Below are 15,857 nucleotides of genomic sequence, written 5' to 3'. Positions count from 1 at the left end.
AAAGCAAGAATCAACAACTGGAATAGATTCAAACTAAAAAGCTTTCTCTCAGCAAAGGAAACTATCAGTAATATGAAGAGAGCCTACAGAGTGGGAAAATATCTTTGCCACTCATACTTCAGATAGAGCACTAATTTCCAGAATATATAAAGAACTCAAAAAACTCTACACCAAGAATACAAATGATCCAGTAAACAAATGGGCTAAGGAAATGAACAGACACTTCACAGAAGAAGATGTATCAGCAATCAACAGATACATGAAAAACTGTTCAACATCTCTAGTAATAAGAGAAAAGCAAATCAAAACTACCCTAAGATTCCATCTCAACCCAATTAGAATGGCAATTATCAAGATCACAAGCAACAATAGGTGTTGGCGAGGATGTGGGGAAAAGGTGCACTCATACATTGCTGGTGGGGTTGCAAATTAGTGTAGTTACTCTGGAAAGCAGTATGGAGATTCCTCAGAAAGCTTGGAATGGAACCACCATTTGACCCAGGTATCCCACTCCTTGACCTATACCCAAAGGACTTAAAATCAGCATACTACAGAGATGCAGCCACATCAATGTTCATTGCTGCTCAATTCACCATAGCCAGATTGTGGAACCAACCTAGATGTCCTTCAGTTGATGAATGGATAAAGAAACTGTGACATATATATACAAAGGAATATTACTCCACCATGAAGAATGATAAAATTATGGCATTTGCAGGCAAATGGATGAAATTGGAGAATATCATGCTAAGTGAGATAAGCCAATCTTGAAAAACTAAAGGACGAATGATCTCGCTGATAAGTGGATGAAGACATATAATGGGGTGTGGGAGGGGTTAGCGTTAGGGTTAGGGTTAGGTTTAGGGTTAGGGTTAAGGAGGGTGGTAAGAATGGAGGAAGGAAGGACTGTATAGAGGGAAAAGAGGGGTGGGAGTGGTGGAGAGAAGGGGAAAAAAATAACAGCATGAATCAAACAACATTACCCTATGTAAATTTATGATTACACAAATGGTATGCCTTGACTCCATCCATGTACAAATATAGAGAAACAACATGTATCCCATTTGTTTACAATAAAAAAATAAAAAACGTAAAAATAATTTAATAAGTGTTAAAAAAAAGATCAACAATGTAAAATAGTACAACCACTTTGAAAGACTGACAGTTTTGACTAAAGTTAAACATATATCTACAATTTGACCTAGACATACCATATTAGGACTCCAAAGAAGATATTTAAGAAGAGATTTTCAGATATAGATTTGTACATAGCTATTCATTACATGTTTATTTGTAATAATCCCAAGTTAGCAAGTATGGGTAATCTAATATCAATCAATAAGTGAGTAGATTAAAAATGCAATATATGCATGTGATGGTATACCACTCAATAATTTTAAAAGACAATTCACTTACACATAGAAAAATGTGTTAATTTTGAAATCATTATGCTGAATTAAAGAAGCCAGATAGAAGATGACTCTACTTGTTAAAAATGCAGAAAAAGTAAACTGTTCTGTTATGACAGAAAGCAAATTAGGTATTAACTAAGACTCAATAATTACTTGGGTATGGCACATGGGAATCCTTAGTGTGATGAAAATGTTCTGTTTTTTGCTTGTGATGGTTGTTGCCGGAATGGATATATTTATTAACTGTCATTGGAATGTGCACTGAAGAGGGTGTATTTTGCTATATGTAAGGTACAGTAGAATATATTGATTAAGCAAATCTTCCTTGGAATATGGGTCAATGGTTTGAAATCATTTAAAAGCCAGAGAAAATTAGGTAGACATTCTGAACCTTCTTTTATCCCTTTTAATATAGATTAACCTATACCTATCATGTTGAAGTAAACTATATGATATAAAATGTTTATACCTAATAGGTGCTCAATACTTGCATTACTCATTTTTTTGTTGCTATGACAAAATACTTGAGCACACTCAAAGTAGAAGAGTTTTATTTTGACTCATGATTTCAAGGGTTGAAGTCCATAGTTGGCTGGCTCCATTGCTATGGGCCTTTGGAGAGGCAGCACATCACAGTGGACAGAGTGTTTTGGAACAAAGGTGCTCACCTCATGGAGGCTGGGAGAAAGAGAGAGAATGAAGAAGGGGTCATAGAAAAAGATATACTTTCTCAGGGCATGGCCCCAGTGGCCTACTTCCCGAATTTCCACTACCTCCCAATAATCCATTCAGTTATGAACCCATCAATACATTAATCTTCTGGTGAGGTCAGAGCTCTCATGATGCAATCACATCCCCAAAGCCCCACTTCTGAGCACTGCTGCACCGAGGACCAAGTCTTTAACACATGAGCTTGTGGGGAACATTCCAGAGTCCAATAGTAGTACTTGTTAGTTCATTTTGCTTTAGGCTCTTTTAAATAATGATACCCCTTGTCTTTAATATTTTAAATTAAAAGAATCCTTTCAAATATGCTTCAAGAACAGACATGCTGCTGGATGTGGTGGTACATGCCTGTAATCGTAGCAACTCAGGAGGCTGAGGCAGGAGTTCTGCAAATTCACGACCAGCCTTGGTAACTTAGCAAGGACCTAAGCGACTTAGTGAATATAAAATAAAGGGCTGGGGATGTGACTTAGTGGTTAAGTACCCCTGTGTTCAACCCCTGTACTGAAAAAACAAAAAAACAAAACAAGACAAAAAAAAAAAAAAAAAAAAAAAAAAAAAAAAAAAAAAAAAAAAAAAAAAAAAAAAAAAAAAAAAAAAAAACCTCAGATATTGCTATTACTAACTTGGGTACTATTTCTAACTTGATAATTTTAGTAACTATACATTAAACAGTACTTTGCTATATATTTAAAATTAATAGATGTTCAAAACACTTTTAATTGACATTATTGAGTTAGAATTTATGAAGAATAACAGAATCTATTGAAAGTGTGCAACTCCAAAAAAATGTGAAAGATGTATACCCCATAAAAAATATAGAATATAAAAATCCCTACCTCATCACTCAGCCCCCAAAGCTTCCTTGGCCTGGAGACAGTCCATGCTCCCTTCAGCTCTGGCCCCAGAGAACTGCTGCTTTGTTTTTATCATTGTGGATGACTTTGCATTTTCTGCATGTTTATGTAAATGAGACCACACTGTGTATATTTGCATCTACTTTCGATTTTCCAATGCAATGATTTTGAGACTAATCCATGTTGCTGGATGTATTGGTAGAGTGTTTCTTTATAGTGGTGAGTAGCTTTTTTGTGTGCGGATAAATCATTGTTTGTTTATCCATTCACTTGCTAATAGACACTTGGTTTGTTTCTAATTTGAGGCTATTGTCAGCAAAGCTGCTGTAACATTCATGTGCAGTTCTTTAGTGTGCACACATGTTTTCATTTCTGTTAGATAACTACAGTGGAATGCGGGATGGGAAGCTCTTTAAATTTATGGAGGGAACACAATAGAGACAGACACTCAAATAATTAATGGTTAAATAACAAAGCCTGGTTATGAGTGTTCTATCCAAGCAAAATATTGAGACTTAGAAGTCATCTTTAATTCATCTGCCTGGGTGCCATTCTTTCCCCTCAGAGTACCTTGTTTTATACATTCTCATTCTTGTCTTTTTTCCTCATTGTTGGTCTCTTTTGTTTTTCCTTATAGTCTTCCTTGTAGTTATCCATATATTAGCCACTTAAGATGCTCTACTTTCCCATCCATTCTGGGAATCATGTAGCTAAGTCAGTTCAATGTTGGGAGTGATGATAACTTAAAGACAGGAAATTTGGAGTAAACCAAAAATACAAGTGGAAGGCCTGTTTTATGGAAGACTGATTTTTACCTTTAAGGTAACTGTAGTTGCCTGACAAGCACTCTGCAATGAATTGCAGATAAAATATTATGGATTGATCTTAATTTTTATAGTAGACATTATTATATTTTTTAAAAATAAGAGTTGACTTTTACTTTGTGGAAAACCATTTTAAAAATCTTCTAATCAATTTCCTAAGCATTTTCAAAAGTCCTTTTTTAAAACCTTCAATGATTTTCTTTTTTCTTAATTTTTTTATTTGTTTTAATTAGTTACACAGGACAGTAGTATGCACTTTCATACATCGCATGTAATGGAGTATACTTTTCATTCTTCTAGTTATACTTAATGTAGAATCTTATTCTTGTTTAGCATTTTTCGGCATCTTCCTATCACATTTTACTTATAGAATTTAAATGTTCTTTTACTTCTTGAATTCTTGTTTGTATTTTTTTGATGGGATGAGTGATATATATTTTTGAATATAATTTCTATATATTTTGTTTGGGTGAGATTATATATTGAAGTGTTATTAAGTGTTAGAGATTTAGCATGATTATTAGTTTGTTTCTTTTCAATTCAGCAAGTATTTATCAAAAACTGACATGAAATTATATACTCTTCACATATAGTAGATAGAAATACACTACCTACATAGAGTAGGTAGAAATACTTTAAGAATTTCTGCAATTTTTTCCCTCAACTCATTGAGGGCAATAATTATAGTACATATCATGTCTTATAACCAGAATTCCTGTCCTTTGTTGGGGAAGTTCTCTCTCTTGCTTCCTGACCAGAAGGGTACAGATCCAGGCCTGGCCAAGCATCCCAACCCACTTCACACTTCTTAGTGCTTGGTTCAGGTAATGAACAATGAAAGGGTAGAATAGAATCTTTTGTGGATCTCTGCTCTATTGATGTTGAGAGAGAGAGAGAGAGAGAGAGAGAGAGAGAGAGAGAGAGAGAGAGAGAGAGAGAGAGAGAATGATGCTTTTGCATCTATCTGCATTGTTAAAGAGGTGACACTTAGGTCTGTGGATAGCAGAAAAGAATTAGGTCAGCACTAACAGAGGAACAGAGATGACAGACAGTAGGAGAATCCAAAGTACCACTGAAGCCACTGATGTTAGGTACTGAAAGACACACCCTTGAACTCCCCATATGTGTAAGCTAAGGTAGTCCTGCTCCTTACTGCAGGATTTGGTGACTCTTTGTGGTACACATCCTAGCTCTAGAAACTTTCATTTAATTGACCTCTTTTTTCTGGAATGCTTCCCTTTCTCCTAGGAATACCAGCTGATATGCCATAGTTTCCTTGAGCATGTCCTTGATTTCTTTGGTTGGAGAAAATTTCAAGTTCCTTTAAAATGATAAAAAAATTATAGAAATTACAAAGTAATTTCATATGCATGAAGGCAACACTTCTTATGTCATTTTTCACTTATTATCCAGTACCTCATTTATTTTTCCTTTATATCAAAACTATAATGACCTTGAAGCTGTAGATAGTTTCATTGCATCTGGAAATGTCTCTATGGTATACCGTACAATTTCATACTCATAGTAATTATTCAATAAACGAAGTAAGGATGAATAAATTGAAAAGTGAAAGATATTATATACCTTGATTTTTTTTCTAAATTCCTGAAAACCAAGTTGAAGTGGTTTTTTGGGCTTCCAAATTTCCTACATTAATTCAAATCATAACACTTTTCACAGGGTTCAAATTTTTTTCTCTTGTCACGTCTCCTGTATTTCTTTGTAATTGGATCAGTGACTTTTATAGTATTTACTATTTTATGCTTATATAATGTGCCTAGAAACATAATAAATACTTAATAAATATCTCTTGAATTAACAAATGAATTCAATACAATGTGATTCTACATAGGACTACAAGATTTTCTTTGCCATCTTGATATTTTATAAATTAATTTTAATAATCATTTTTATTAGTTTTAGATTATAATGTCGCATAGATCTTTTAATGGGAGATTATTTGAATGATACACTAGGAAATCATGAGACCTTAATGTATCTTAGATGTCCTCTTACTGAGTCTCCTTGGTTGACTGAGAGCAGCGAGGTGCAGAAATGTAGTGAATTTCCTCATGTCCCACAGTCCATTTATGAAAAACCTCATCTCCTATTCCACTGCTTGTCCTATTTTATCACAAGCTTTTCTTTTTATATAGGATTATCCATTCTGGCAAAAGTGTGGAACAGTGATTTTCAGAATTATTTTTTGTAATGAAGGGGAACTGCGAACCCAGGTTTTAGTGCCTGGAGTGTCAAAGGGATAGAGTTAACCAGACCCAATGCCCTTGATGTACCTCTGCAAAGAAAACCAAGATAACTACTGATTTTTCCCCCTTGGTGTTTCTATTTTCATTATAAGCAAGTAGCATTTTTGCCTCCTACTACCATCCTATCAATTTTCTCTAGTCATTGTAAAAACTTTGATCAAATTCTTACGTTTGTTTTCAATAACTGTCAGGAAAACATTTCCAGATTTTGCTGGTATGAATTATGGTGTGTTCTGGTTAAAGTATAGGGAGTTTGTTCTGATTAAATACTTGTCTCTTCAAAAACGTTTTATTTTTCATTTTATTTTCATTCTTTGCTTATTCCTAACTGCAAATTCTTATGTGCATTTTCACTTTCAGGTCAATTTTTCCCAAAATTTCTAATTCTATTTAGCTGGTTCATTGAATCTTTGTTGTTCTGGTATTTTGTGTTTGTTTTCCAATAAGATTTAAGGTCAAAGTTTTTTTTTTTTTTTTTTTTCTCATTGATGCATTGTTGTAATTGTTTCATTAAGACTAGAGATGATTTTATTTATTTATTTTATTTTTACAGACTGCATTTTGATTCATTGTTCACAAATGGGGTTCAACTTTTCATTTTTATGGTTGTACATAATGTAGATTCACACCATTCATGTAATCATAAATATACATTTAATACTGTCTGTTTCATTCTGCTATTTTTCTGACCCCATCCACTCCCACCCCATTTTTCTCTTCATCATCCAAAATGCCTTCATTCTTGTCTTCCCCCCACCACCCTTCTTCATTATATATCATCAGAGAAAACATTTGGCCTTTGATTTTTTTGGATTTGGCCTATTTCACTTAGCATGATATTTTCCAACTTCATCCATTTACCAACAAATGCCATAATTTTATTCTTCTTTAGGGCCAAGTAATATTCCATTGTGTATATACACCACAGTTTCTTTATCCATTCATCATTAAAGGGCATCTAGGTTGGTTCCACAATCTAGTTATTGTGAATTGAGCTGCTATGACTATTGATGTGGGTGCTTCACTGTAGTATGCTGATTTTAAGTCCTTTGGGTATAAACTGAGGAGTGGGATAGCTGGGTCAAATGAATCCCAAATTCATGTTATTAGTACTTGGAGGTGGAATCTTCAGCAGAAAACAGACAAAAGATCAACATAATCCTTATTCTACGGGATTTATTTTCTCTTGAGATTATGTCTGTTTTCTGTTGCCATAACTGCATACCACAGACTGAGGACTGAGTTAATTTCAGTCTTAGTTCTGGAGACTGGGAAGTCCATGAGCATCTTGCCAGCACCTGTGAGTACTTTTCTGCTACATCGTAGCATGGCAGAGGACACCACAGGACTCTGAGAAAGAGTAAGTGAGCTAGCTTAGATATCTCTTCTTATCTTATAAAGTCACTAATAGCACCAAGGGGACTCTATCCTCATGGCCTTATCTACTTCTAGTTACCTGCTGAAGATCCCACCTCCAAATACCAGTAGCATATGAATTTGGGATTAAGATTTCAACAAGGGTTCCATACAAATGACTAACAATCACAGGAAAAGATAGTCACCATTATATGTATTAGATAAATCAAATGAGATATCACTTTTTATTCACTAGGATACTTATAATAAAAAAGCCAGTTAACATAGATAGCCCCCATTTCGCTTACCCATCAGTATTTGATGGACATTTGGATTTCTTTCCACTTTGGGATTATTATGAATATGCTGCTATATACATTAATGTATACATTTTTGTGCAGAATGTATTTTTTTGTTGTTCTCTTCAGAATAAGCCTGGAGTGGATAGTCCCAGTTTCCAACCCAACATGTAAGGAACTTGGAAGATATTGTTTCTACCCACATGTCCAGAAAAAAAAAAAAAAAAAGCTGAACAAAGTGAAAATCAGTAATTCTTCTAAATCCATTAGAGAACTAAGGAAACAAGGCAAACCTCTGTCCCCAAAACTGGCAATTGAGAAGGAAGGAGGTGCTGACCCACGCTGTGATGTGGATAAACTTTCTTCTCTAAATGAAAGACACCAGTCCCAGAGACCATGTATTGAGTGATTCCATTTATATGAAATGTGCAGAATACGTTAAAAAGTAGGAAAGTATTTGCTTGGGGAAAATGATGCTCAGAGATGGGGAGTGACTACTAACATACAAGGGTTTTTTTTTTTTTTTTTTGGATTAATGACGATGTACTAAAATTAGAGTATGGTAACTCTTGCACAGCTCTGTGAACATACTGAAACCATTGAATTATACCTTTTAAGCCACTGAATTTTATTGTATGTGAATTATGTTTAATAAAAATGGAAAATATAAGAAGTGGAGGAAAATCCCTAATGATTTCCTGGAGTTGAGGTAGACAGGGTGTTTACTGCAAAGAGACAGAAGGAAACTTAGAGAGGTATTATACATATCCTGGAAATTTCTTAGTTGTGGTGGCAGTTTCTTGGGTAGATACATTCATTAAAATTCATTTAGTTGTATTCTTAAAATGGGTAGTTTATTGAATATAAATTATATTCTTATAATCAAAAAGCCAGTTAACAGGGCTGGGGAGATAGCTCAGTTGGTAGAGTGCTTGCCTTGTGAGCACAAGGCCCTGGGTTCGATCCCCAGCAACCCCCCCCCCCCCAAAAAAAAAAGCCAGTTAACATAGCTCCCATTTCACTTACCCATCAGTATCAATTTTGATTGATATTAGTAGCAGGAAAATAATTGAATATGTGGACAGAGACATGAGTTTATATCATGGTTTCCTGGCATATTCATTCAATGATTTTGTGGAATGCATTACTTACCCAACCTGAACTTGTTTTCTTCTTTATAAAAATAGGGATATTATATGCATCATAGTTTTGTCTCGAGGATTAAATAAGATAGAATTTTAAAGTGCCTTATTTATTTTATGTCAGATAGGAGGGAAATGTAAGTTTTATTTTTTTCTAAGAAGTCATTTTTATCTCAGGGTAATTCTCTTTTAACTAGCATCCAAATAATTAAGAGATTAAGATCTTTAATCAGAGGTTCTAATTTAAAATGAAATACTTTAATGTTTTAATAACTGGGAATACATGGAATTTTTCTGATTACCATCATAAATCCCATATTCTTCAGAAAATATGTAATTGAGTTATTGTAACTATATCAGTGCCTAACCGAGACTTCATAGTGACATTCTTACCAAGTTTTTCTATTTTCCATATGTGTTAACTAATGAATTTATTAATTTTAAAAAACCCACAAAAATATCACATTCTTTTTTTTTTTTTTTTGGTACTGGGGATCGAACCCAGGGCCTTGTGCTCTGCAAGGCCTTGTGCTCTACCAACTGAGCTATGTCCCCAGCCCCAAGTTTGAATACCACTAATTCAAGTTGTTATACTGAGGAATCTGTAAAGGTCTTGGTCTCCTAGATAAGGAAACTAATGAAAAATGCTGTGACTGGTAACTTTGCATGTGGTAGATGAATATGTGGTACCACCTCTGCCTTGTGCATCACCAAGATAACCTACACCTTGTGATCAATCATCTGTACCCACTGCATGGAATAATGGAAGATTCTAGTGTCTCTGAACTAAGCTCTTTGAAATGATACAGTTTCTGGAATCTAAATGACTTTTATGTGTGATGATACCAGCCAAGGGCAGGTACTTGCTATTGTAATCTTTAGACTTTATTAACCCAGTTCTGAAGGGATTTTGTTATTGTTGGTGGTGGTGGTGGTGGTGATTTTTGTTTGTTTGTTTGTTTATTGTTGGAGACTGATAAAGGGAAGCTCCGGACTTATGTCTTAGTAAACACTACTTAGGTAGACTTAAAATTTTACTTATAATTCTAAGAGGTTTATAGAACTTTGTGAAGCTGATCTGTGGTCCACACAGTGAAATATTTGAGCATCATTTTCTCCCCAAACTGCCCCTATTCATGCAGAATTTCTATTCTGCATTCTTATATCTACTAGCACATCAATACATACTCACCCAGAACTTAAACTGAGGTTTTTAATCTGCATTTCTTCTGCAGGCTAATTGTTTTTTTTTTTTTTTTTTTTTTTTTTTCTGTTGTTGTTGTTTCAGTTGACTGCATTGCAAAAATTATTTTGCTCATGTTTGAAAATTATAAACAGATCCTTTAATTTTGTAGTATGTTATTATAAATTCTCACTGGCTAGAGGTTTCTTTTTTTGTTTTGGATTTTGGGTTTTTATTTGTTTCTTAAATGAGATTTAAAGTCAAGTATTCCATGGGATCCAGGGAGTTAAGACAAAGTTGTTGAAATTTCTCCCTTGAGCACTGGAATATTGTAACATAGAGTTCTAAATGTATTCCTCCAAAGATTTCCATTTAGTAACTGACTTATTCAACATATGTTTGGTGCTGAATATGATTTTAGTATTCTGCTAGATGTTTGTCATATGTTGATGCACAAGTTAAGATAGAACTCTGCTCTGCTGGTGCTTACATATCTGTGGTGCTATGTACAGACCGGTAACTGCTAGTATGTTAAGTGCAAAGAAACCTCACAATGATTTAGAAGTGCATGGCAAAGGTGAGGGATGAAATTACTAGTTAAGTGATGCTTAACCCAAGATTAAGGTTCATTGTGTCATTACTCACAACATATGGAAATACCCCAACTCTCCATTGACAATTGAATGGTAATGTAGTCAAGGAATATTATCAAACCTAAAAAAAAAAAAAAAAAAAAAAAAAAAAAAAAAAAAAAAAAATTCTGCCTTTTCTGACAACCTGGAAGGACCTGGAGGAACATTATGCTGAGTGAAATAAGCTAGTCACAGAATGTCAAATATTGCATGATTCTACTTTTCATGTATTTTCATGTATTTCATGTATTTTCAGTATGAAAATGGGCAGTGATTGATCAATTGGTTTAAAGTTTCAGTTATGCAAGAATAACAAGTTGTAGAAATGTGCTGTATAACACATTGTCAATCATTAATAATAATATATCATTCATTTAAAATTTATGAGGGCAGAGTTCAAGTGTTATCACAAAACTTTAAAAAAAAGAAAAAGAAAAACAAACAGAAGAAAATTTTTGGAGGTGAGGAATATGTCTGTTACTTTGACTGAAGTTTCATGGATGTTTGCCTATATCCAAACTCATGAAATTATACATGTTGAACATGCACAGCATTTATTATCAATGATACCTCAATAAAACTGTTAAAAAGATTAATATATTGGCTTAATCAAGAGAAAAGTTAACATATAAAACAAAAAGACAATTAATCATGGTAAAATGTTTTTTAAAATTGCTCTATTGTGCTCAAGGCCAAGCTCAGTAATATAAACACAATTCAAATTACTAATTGCATTTGTAACATCCAAACAGAGAAGACTGATAGTCTTGGTGAGAAGTGTGTGTCTTTAGTATGTTTATGAGCTCAGTATATTGTTCTGGTCTTAGAAGGAGTAGGAATTATTTGAAAACCAGGATGAGGTATTTGTGTACTACACGGAAAATTCAAAGAGTGGTTCTCCTCTTTAGAAATCTTTACTTTGCATAGACAAATGAAAGCTTCTGAGTACATGAATCCTTGAAAAATGGTTTAAGCAATTTTAAATCCTTAAATACGTTTCAAAGAAGCAATTTTAAGAAAGTTCTTAGTTCAGCTTCAGACAATGTCCAAATCTGGTAGTAATTGAGAGGACATGGACTGCCTTCCAATGCACAGGTACTTGTTCCTGGGATCCTCTCTTTGCCATTAGAATATATGTTTGCAAGTAGCTGGGGAAAGACCAGCCTTCAGTAACTAACTCTGACTTATGAAATTTCTACCAGAAAATCCTTGCCAGTGCTATGCATTAACATATGTAATCTACTAAAACATATCCCAAAGAAACAGAAGAAAAGTGGGCTCATCAGAGGCTGGGGGTGGCAGGGCTTGGGGGATTCTTAAGAGGAGGAAAAGGGAGATGTTGCTCAAAGGGTACAAACTTTCAGTTAGACTGGAGAAACAAGTTTTAGTGATCTATTGCCCTGCATGAGTGACCACTGTTAGTAATCATGTGTTGTGTATTCCAAAATAGCTAAAAGAATGGATGTGAGTGTGTGTGTTGGTGGGGGGGCTCACACATGCTAGGCAAGTAGTGTGCCTCACACAATCGTTATAAAATGAGCTATATCCTCAGCCCCCGAAATGAATTTTAAATGATGTCAACACACACACACACACACACACACACACACACACACACACAGGTTAAGTTGGTGGATGTTTTAGTCAGCTTTCTTGTCATTGTGACCAAGAGACCTGACAAGAATAATTTTAGAAAAGGAAAAGTTTATTTCGGGCTCACAGTTTCAGAAGTCTCAATCCATAGACCCCGGGCTCCATTACTCTGGGTCAAAAGTGAGGCAAGAGCATCTGGGCAGAAGGATGAGGGAAAGCCTCTTAGGACGTTACAATCAGGAGGCAGAAAGAGATTAAGTTCAGCTCACCAGGGACAAAATATATGCTCCAAGGGTATGCCCTCAATGATCCATTACTCCTCCAGTCACACCCTATCTGCCTGGTTACCACCCAATTAATCTCTGTCAGGGGATTAATGTACTAATTTGGTTGAAGTTCTCATAACCAATCATTATACCTATGAATTTTCTTGCATTGTCTCTCATATGAGCTTTTGGGGGATGCATCATCTCTAAACCAAAACAGTGTAGTTGATGAAATATATTAATCAACTTGTTTGAATCTTTTTAAAATTTTTAAATTTTATGTGTTCTTTTTAGATTGAATCTTTCGATAATGTGTGGATAGAGCAAAACATAACATCGTACCTCATAAATATATGCAATTACTCTTTGTCAACTAAAAATAAATCATTTTTTAAATAAAGATTATAGAACTCCAAAGGAACAGAAGCAGCATAGATGCATATAACCGGACACAAAGAATTATATTTAGAAACCACGCAGTATGAAATATTTCAGAAAATGTTTATGTGGGACTTTTGAAGCAGAATCAAAAGAGATGTGTTAAACTAGGAGGAGAGACTTCATCTGTCCTTAGATATTGAAGAGAATAAACTTCCAAGACCAGAGGGAGGCAGTTTCTCGTAGGTTAGTTTTGGGAATGGACAAAGTGTAAATCCTAGAATAAAGTTTTCACAAATTGGTGATTTCTGGATCCAAGCCAACATTTCTCAACTAGTATATGTGTGGAACATGCAACCTAAAAGCATGTTGCTGTTAAAATGGAAAAGTTACCTTTAATAAGAAAAAAATCACCAAGTTTTAAATTCTTGGGGAAAGAACTCTTTTTCATTTTGTTGAACTTTTCTTAAATATTAGTGTCTGCTCTTATGTATGAACACTATACTCAAGTATAGAGTGCCATCTAATTCATTAAAAAGTTACATGGGTTTGCTGATAAATAAAAATATAATCTTTTTTTTTTTTTCAAAAAGTGCTATAACTTTGGGGCACACTCTCATCTGAGCAATTGTGAGAACCATTGATCTGTAATTGTAGTAGTCTCAGTCTCATACTCCTTGGAAAGGAAGATTCCAGGGATAGGGAAGAACATTTTATAAACATCATATGTTTGCCTAGGGTGTCTGTTTCCAGTTGAGGCAAAGAGAAGCTATGTCTTAGACATGTTTTAATCTCTCACCACAAACATAAGCTCTTTGCGTGATTTATGAGGAATTTTCTTTGCTTTTGTCTTAATAAATAGCTCAATTTGCTTCCTTCTTAATAGTAACTTTTCTTCTTAATAAATAACATAACAAATAGTTTTCAAACTGTGTAAAATCTGAGTGAGGAGGACAACTCCCAGGCCCAGCCTGAGGTATAATCTCCTTGAGAAGCTCGGCTACCTCTTTCTGATCTGGACACCCCACAGCTACCTGGTACACTGGCTGTTTCAAGCTTCCTAATTAGACCTGATTTCTTTCAGACTCCACAGGTTCCGTGGAAGAAAGCAGGAGGCTGTCTATTTACTCATCTGTAGGTTGACATTATCTCCATTATGGGAGGTTATATCTCTTTCTACTCCCAATCACCCCAAGACAGAGAAGTTTGAGTTGAAAAGGTCATCTTTATGTGGAATGGCATTAGCACAGCTTAGAGACACATTGCGTTTTAATTCTCTGCACCATCCACCCCCTCGCCATAGCTGTGTGTCCTTCAGTAGGTTACTGAACTTTTCTAAATCTAAAATGGTTCACTTTCTGACTCAGTGATTCCTCTTCTTACGCTTTCAAGAATGACTTATCTCCTGTATTACATATTCTCTCTTCAACTGTGTTGCAAAACTCATTTTAAATTCAGACTTGAAGATCTAGAGTTCCTTATGGTTTCTAAAGGTTTCACGCACTTCTTTCTGAATCATGGCATGTTTTGCAGAAGTAAATGATTTCCCTAGCATGTAACATCTTGGTGGCTCCCTAATTTTATCTCCTTCTAATGCAAGTTGGGTCTCTTAGGTAGAGCTGCACTAGACAGAAGAATTGGTCTCCTTTGTAATTTCAGACAATTGTTGCCCTTACAAATACCATTATAAATGGCCCTGGAGCTGGGTAAGACAGGCAGCCCAGACTGACCCCTGACAGTGTGTGGCGTTGCCCTTTTGTTCCTATGAAGTCAATTTTATTCCAGATGGAGACTATTTTCAATTAATTGTGCTAATGCCGAAGAGACACTATTTGTTATATTAGTAATCAAGATATATTGTTTCTTTTGTGCTTCCATTATCTTCTGGCCATGCAATTCTTTTGGAAGAAATAAAGTAATTAAGTTTGCTGAGAATGATTTATTCTTTACAAATATATTCTGCTTATTGTTTCTGATTCTATTATTTTTTTTGAGGAATAAAAAATGGCATTCATTACTTTAAAAAAGTTTAGGAGTCATATCTTCATAAAGTTCTCAATGACATCGTGATCTGAATTGTAATCCTAGTTGCGTTTCCTGAATAATATGAAAACACCAAGTATATTTTACCTCTGTTGGGTCTTTCTCTGCAGGAGGCTATTTAATATAGTACAACTGTACAGCTCTGTACAGCTCTTTGTCTGAGTAACAATTCTGTCACTTTGCTGCTTTGTGAACTTGGCAAGGGACTTAACCTTTCAGTGCCTCAGTTTTTCACTACCCAAAATGGGGTCAATAGTTGCTACCTTAGAGGTAGCTGTGAGTACTACATAGTTCACCATCTCTAACAGGCGTTGCATGATCCCCAGGAAGTTGAAGTAACTCATTATTACTTGTTTTCACTCCCTGCCTATCTTCATCACTTCTTCCTCATACATTTTCCAAAGAAATGTCCCAGAGAGTATGATGATCTATGAATGTCATTTGTCACGTGATTTTATCTTTTCTCTGTGGTTAGAATCTGGTACTGCCCCGGGCACATAACAAATATAATAATTTTTGTTGTTTTGTCTTAACTATCTTTATTTTCTCAGTACGAATGATCATAGAGAAGTTAAGGAAAGAAAAGTAGTTCAGAGGAGCTAATGATTAAATTTCCCAGTAAGTGTATTGGCAAAAGCTACACTGAACAAAAAATACACTTTTGGGGCTGGGGCTGAGCTCAGTGAGAGTGTTTGCCTAGCATATGCAAGGCCCTGGGTTCAATCCCGAGCACCTATGTGTGCATGCGTGTACACACACACACACACACACACACACACACACACACGTACACTTCTGACCTGGCAGTCTACCCACAGATCAGGCAGAGAGCATCACTTGTCAGAGAGCTAATACTCATTTATGGTACCTGAGTTATCT

At 35.1% G+C, this 15,857-nt stretch overlaps 1 protein-coding gene and 1 long non-coding RNA gene across 2 annotated transcripts in view; one reads left to right on the top strand and one right to left on the bottom strand.

Moving 5' to 3' along the window:
• Positions 1–15,857, bottom strand: part of LOC306640910 — a 925,259-nt gene that overhangs the window by 109,337 nt on the left and 800,065 nt on the right. Inside the window, exon 2 of the long non-coding RNA XR_013757954.1 lies at positions 2,636–2,742. This is a non-coding gene — a long non-coding RNA (uncharacterized lncRNA). The remainder of the gene's footprint in view (positions 1–2,635; positions 2,743–15,857) is intronic.
• Positions 1–15,857, top strand: part of NOX4 (NADPH oxidase 4) — a 367,378-nt gene that overhangs the window by 134,936 nt on the left and 216,585 nt on the right. The window lies entirely within an intron of this gene.

This window comes from Sciurus vulgaris (genome assembly GCF_902686455.1).
Source record: "Sciurus vulgaris genome assembly, chromosome: 11".
Taxonomy (NCBI): Eukaryota; Metazoa; Chordata; class Mammalia; order Rodentia; family Sciuridae; genus Sciurus; species Sciurus vulgaris.
Note: the sequence above shows the minus strand (reverse complement) of the source record. Positions and strands in the feature narration are given on the sequence as shown.